The sequence below is a fragment of the Podarcis melisellensis genome (genome assembly GCF_964234715.1).
Source record: "Podarcis melisellensis genome assembly, chromosome: 1".
NCBI classification, from domain to species: Eukaryota; Metazoa; Chordata; class Lepidosauria; order Squamata; family Lacertidae; genus Podarcis; species Podarcis melisellensis.
In genome coordinates this window covers 13,682,206-13,688,084 of record NC_138528.1, presented here as the reverse complement: position 1 = coordinate 13,688,084, position 5,879 = coordinate 13,682,206, and the positions used below count along the sequence as shown (strand labels likewise).

The 5,879-nt window shown below is 45.6% G+C and overlaps 1 long non-coding RNA gene across 1 annotated transcript; it reads left to right on the top strand.

Annotated features, from left to right (window-relative positions):
• The first annotated feature begins 598 nt into the window (after positions 1-598).
• On the top strand, positions 599-4,480 carry LOC309373564. Its single transcript, XR_014170076.1, has 2 exons — positions 599-892; positions 1,074-4,480. It is a non-coding gene; the product is annotated as an uncharacterized lncRNA (long non-coding RNA).
• Positions 4,481-5,879: the final 1,399 nt, after the last annotated feature.

Below are 5,879 nucleotides of genomic sequence, written 5' to 3'. Positions count from 1 at the left end.
GCGCCGTTCTGGCTACCTGGAGACCCGCACTCTCGCTTTAGCTTCTTCCTGGCAAGGGGAACGTGCGCGGGGAAAGCCCAGGGTGGAGTCTCCCCTTTAAAAAAACCTCACCTTTTCCCCTCTCTCTCCCCCCCCCTTATGCTTTAAGGAGCCACCCTCGGCTTCTGCCAAACCTGTTGAGCAGTTGCTCCCCGCCCGGTGACAAAACTTTTCAGCGCGCACCTGGCAGCAGCTGGGGAGGAGGCGGCGGCGGCGGCTGCAGAAACGCGCAGCGCAGAACAGGTTTGACTCTCCCTTTCTCTCTCTGGCTGCTGACGTTTACACCGCCCCAGATGATGATCGCTTGGGGAGAAGAACAACAACAACAACAAAAAAGGAAAGAAAGGAGCCTCGCGCCGACATCATCGCCCAACCAACCCACCCACTTGGCTTGCTGTCGTTGCAAAGGCCGCCTGGAAAAACAGGTCGTGGCAGGGGCGAGGGCCGCATTCTTGACTTCTGCTGCAGGGGACGGCGAAGGAGTGGGGCAGGTATATAAGGCGGGGCAGGTAGAGGTGCCTGAGCGCAGATCGGGACGGAGACGCTGCTGCTGCTACCTGCCTACCTGCCTACCTGCCTCCACCGGGAGACGGCGGCGAGCGAGAAGACAGCGCTGGCCATACACACACACACACAGGCACACACACACAGAAACTTTTGCTTTCCTGGCACCTCGTGGCTCCAGCTCCACTTTAGTGTCCCATGAGGATAATGGCATTTAAGGTGCTCAGTTTGCATCCCAGCTGGGACCCCCGCACGCCCCTCTTGCCTCTCCAGCCCTTCCTAGTTACGCAGGAATTGGGCGCAGAGATTTTCTTTCCTCCCCTTTTCCAAGGATCTGCTTGGACACCTCGTAAGTGGTTTTGTCTGCAAACCTCGCAACTAGCTTGGGGAGGGGGTGGGAGGGTGAGATCAAAAGGGTTTCGTCTTTGGCCTGTCTGTGCTTTCTTTTTTTTTTCTTTCTCCCCCTCTCTCCCCTCTTTTGACTTTGTTGTCTTTTTCTCTCTCGCTTTTGTTTTGTCCGGCTTAAGCAGGTCTCCGGAGATGCAGCAGGCGGGTGGGGACACCAGACGACTCCTCCCGACCCCCCCTCCTCTCCAAATGATATCTAAGCCTGCTGGGTGCAGTGGTTCTTAACAGTTCAACAGTTCTGTAGCATAATTGTGAAATGTTTAGGACCACTTGACCCGGGCGGCCTGAGCATCGCCAGCTGGAAAAGGAGGAGGCGAAAGAACTTGCCCTGTGGACTTCAGGCTGCAGTCACTGGAGGAAGAGTTTCATTTCGAGGGAGGGGGACACACCGACCTGGGAAAGGACACCATCCGACAGCCACCGGCAAAGGCATCTCACTGAACGTGGCGAAGCTGCCCTGGAGAAGAGAAATTCAGGACGGGGTTTGGTTTTCTTTTAACCCATCCCTCAAAATTTGTAATCTAATGGAGTAAGCGATCAAGCAAAGAAATTGGGCTTTCCTTTCAGATTTAATAGGAAGCGAAGCAAGCTGCACTCAGGGATTAAAAATCAGCGTTAACGGTGTTTTTAAAAAATAAGTTTCTTGTCCTCATGGATGTCAGTTCTATAATATGGAGTAGGATAGGTGTAAGACACTCTATGAGAATAATTCCGCTGGTTAGTAAGTTAGGGGGTGTGACAGGTTGTAGTCAAATGGGTGAGAAATAGAAAGAGTGCGAGATTGGGAGGGGGGAGGGAGAGACGAGATGAGGACAAAAAATCCTGTTGGAACAATTTGGGCTGGTGCAGAGTCGGTGAGCAAGCCGTCGAGTCCCACAGGTAATTCCGGTCTATATCGAAAGGAAGGTGTGTTCGCCTGGGCGTATAGGACCAGTTCCCACACGCACCTTTGTGTGTGCCAACAGATTGGTTCAGTGGCTGCCAAAATGAAAGCAGATAAATCATTCTGCGTTTGCAGAATGATGACACCTGCTCCTCCCCTCCTAGTTGCCTCCATGGCAAAAGTCACTAAGACCTCCTTTGGAAGGAAGGAATTTGAGGACTACAGCCTCAAACGCTACTTACCCTAGAACAGTTTCTTGTACGTCAGCCGGTTTCAGTGGAACTGCTTCAGGGTAAGTGTGTGTCAAAGTCTCCCAGGGCACTTGCCTGAGAACATTCCATAGGACTGGAATCCTGCATTCTCGGAGCTGCTAAGTTTATTTAAGCTGCCCTCCGATGATGACCTGATGGTTTGCTCCAGATTGACACCGAAGCCAGTGCAGGATTAGTGTACAGGAGATACACAGCTGCTTAATCATTAATAGCTGAGCCCTAACCATGTTGACACAGGAGTAAGCCCCACTGATTTCTGCGTAATTTGCTTCTAGGTAAGCACCCTTTGAATGGCAACCTTAGGTGAATTGGCTGGCCTGTCCGAAAAACAACAACTGTGGGGAAACCTTTTAAAAATGTGTTTGTGTTGTCAGACGCTAAACTCCACTAATGATTGGGACAGAATATTTAGTATGTATGTTAGAACCAAATAAATGTTTTGCTGCTGATTTCTGGTGCTAAAAACTTTATATTTTATTCTTGTCTGTTTATTTTCTATCACAATTGCATAGTTTAAACAATAATTCCTTGAACAAATGCATGAACATTGTATGAAAGGTAACAACCTTATGACGTGTCTTCTCCCTTGTTTTGGTCCTGTATTTAAAATACAGATATGTATTGGCTGTAGAGACACACGTCCCATTTTAAAAGTGAGTAATGAGAGAATCCAAATTCCCAAAGAAAACTTGCTTATTTCAATTTCCATAGGGGGTAGCTGTGCGAGTCTTTTGCAGCAAGAAGCTACAAAGTAGGTATTGCAGAAACTAACAAATTTATTACAGTACAAGCTGTTGTGGATTACAGTCCACTCCGTCAGATTTAGGAAGTATTATCCTGCATTGCAGGTACGTATATACATGGTTGGGTGTTGGGTTGGGGGTGCCTTGTGAACAGCGATGTCAAAAGCAAATGCAATGCAGAAAAATTCAGATGATGGTAACTGTCTTATTAGCAGTGGCCATTCACAAAAAGACCCAGTAATTAGTAACATGGGCGGCCATTGGTAAGCCAATGAACACATACCGTGTGATAAAAAAAATCCATTAAAAATCTTTTCGATGCCACGAGATTCTTTGTTGCTCTTCTTTATTATAGTGCAATGCCATGCCAAGTGGGAAGAGAATATTCCTCCCCTCCCTCTGTCCTTCCAGCTTTTTGAGCAGGTGGAAAGGTGTGTCCGGGGGGGGGACATTCTGCTCACCCCTTGGCAGAAGGCTAAACATGGACAGACTGGCCAAATAGCTTTGCACAGAACGCTGTAGTAAGTTTCCAGTTGATAAATGGTTGTCTGAAGTCATGGGCCTTAAATCAAGGCTTGCACAACTTGTGGCCAACCGAGCCAAACACAATCCACTAAACTAACTCCCCTCCCCTTTGCTGCTTATATTGCCTGCCTGGAGCTAAGGGGGGCTGCCAATCACCTGTCAGGACACAATATATATTGCATTTGCTATGGTGACTCGCAATCTGTGCAGTGCCTACTTGAAACTCATGCTGAGAGTTTTCTAAACTTGTAGAACAATCCAGGGCCTGCCAGAGCTTAAATGTGCAGCACAATCCTATGGCTATGTAAATCTTATGTCCCCAATGTGGTTTCTTCCTAGATAAGAATGCAAAGGTTTTCAGCCTTGGAGTGGTTTCAACAACCATCCTGTCTCCCTAGGGGATCTGGAATTCTTTTTTTTTGTGGGAAGTGGATGATTTCTAACTGGAGAGTCTCAGCACCCTCACCAAACTACAATTCCCAGAGTTCTTTGAGAGATAGGTTTGTGTAAATAACGTGCTTTTACCTTAGGAAGTCAGCAAAGATGTAAGAGTTTTTTTACTTGCTGGCTGAAATCTCCCCAATAGGGGTGCAATTCTGCATAATTTCCCTGGGAATAATTTCCACTGGAAACAATGGGACTTAATTCTCAGTAAAAATGCAAAAGCTTGCACTATAGAGCATCTTCCAGATAATTATGTACGAGGCTACTCCTTGCAATTCAGTGCAGTCTGATCTGATGATAAAATCAGGGGGAAGGCAGGGCTAATGGAACTCTGTGCAGAAGCAAAGCAGTATAGGACTATAGCTGAGACCCTATACTCCCTTAACTGGGAGAAATCCTCACTGAAATCGGTGGGAATAACTTCTGCTTTACTTATTTATTTTTGGGACGGGAATCCACATTTAAGTACAGGTTTTAAAATGTCTTCATGCAAAGTATCGATTTCTAGACATGCTTTCACTAAAAGTACAGAAATGGTGTCCCAACATTTGGAGAAGTATGAAATTCAGTGAGTGGTTGCATATTTCACGATGTGATAATTTTATGTAACAATTTTCATGTACGCTGCCATTTTTAAATAAAGAAATAAATTCCAACACCCACCTGACTCTCAAAGACTTCATTCCCTTCAAGTCACTGGGCATAGTCCTCAAGCTACTTTCATCAAAGCAGGTTGAATTGAAGCCGGTGGAATGACTTCTCAGTAAGCAATTTTAACTGTGCCAGCTTAATAGTTGCTGAATGGAAGCCCTGCTTGCCCAAGGAGTACTCAGGAGTGCACTTTAAAGCTCCCCGTTGTTCCTTCGCAGCCATTCCCTTACCTTACAATCATGTTCGGGATGAGCAGATCTGTTCATTTCAATTTCTGTTCCTCCAGCCTTTAGCTCCATTTCCCACATTTCCACATCGGTGTGTGATTTATTTATTTTTAAAGTAGCTCTTATTAAAATTCACCAGCCTTTTAGTGCACAATTCTCCTAAAATGCACGTCTCCTAAAATGCATGTTATGTATGCAATTTCCTAGAATATACACATTTGCAAAGCAATGTATCCCAATGCAGTACCTTTCTACATGCTATTTTCATGAATTCATGCATTTTAACACTTTTTTTTAACCTTAGCACGTGCATTTGTGCACACATTACCTGAGTTGAAAACTGCAAGGCAAATTTTAGACAAGTGTGCATTTCAAATGACGTTTCATTGCATGTTTCAAAAGTGCAGATTAGGTAGGTTTGCCTAGAATATGAACTGAATTGAATTTCTGCCCTATAGCTACGTCATATGATGTCAGGTATCAGGCAGTGGCTGTGGCCCTGTGGAACCCTTGCCAGGACTAATTTGGCTTGGAAGCTGGGGGTACATGGATATAGGGTTCCCCATCTCCCCTCCTCCTCCTCTTTTTCTTTTGCAATATACTTTTTTAAAGGAATAAAAACATTCCTTTATCCTGCCTAAGAGATATTAGCTTACACAACAGATCTGTTGGCCTCCATCTGTCTTGGGAGACAGTGGAGGACTGCACCTTTGGGGGTGAAGTCAAATTGTTGGAAGCTTGCAGCACCTGCTGTGGCTGTAGAGACTGACGCAGGAGAGACATGTTTTGTTGCAGCTGGGGAAGATGAAGGCTTCTGGCAGATCATTACTGAAAATATACATGTTCCATATTTTAATGCAAAAGCGGCAAATAACTTTGCTAAGACTTGGTCATAAACCTGCAACGGTTAAGCGCTTGGGGCAGGGAGGCGGGTCCCCTTTGATTTCAGTAGGAAAGCATAACCACTTAGCTGGATCATGCCCATGAAGTGTCTGTGGATCTTTAAATTTTGTAGATATAAAGGAACACTTTGTTGATAGAATCATAGATTTGTAGAGTGGGAAGCCACCACGAGGCTCACTAATAATAATAATAATAATAATAATAATAATAATAATAATTTATTTATACCCCGCCCATCTGGCTGAGTTTCCCCAGCCACTCTGGGCGGCTTCCAATCGAG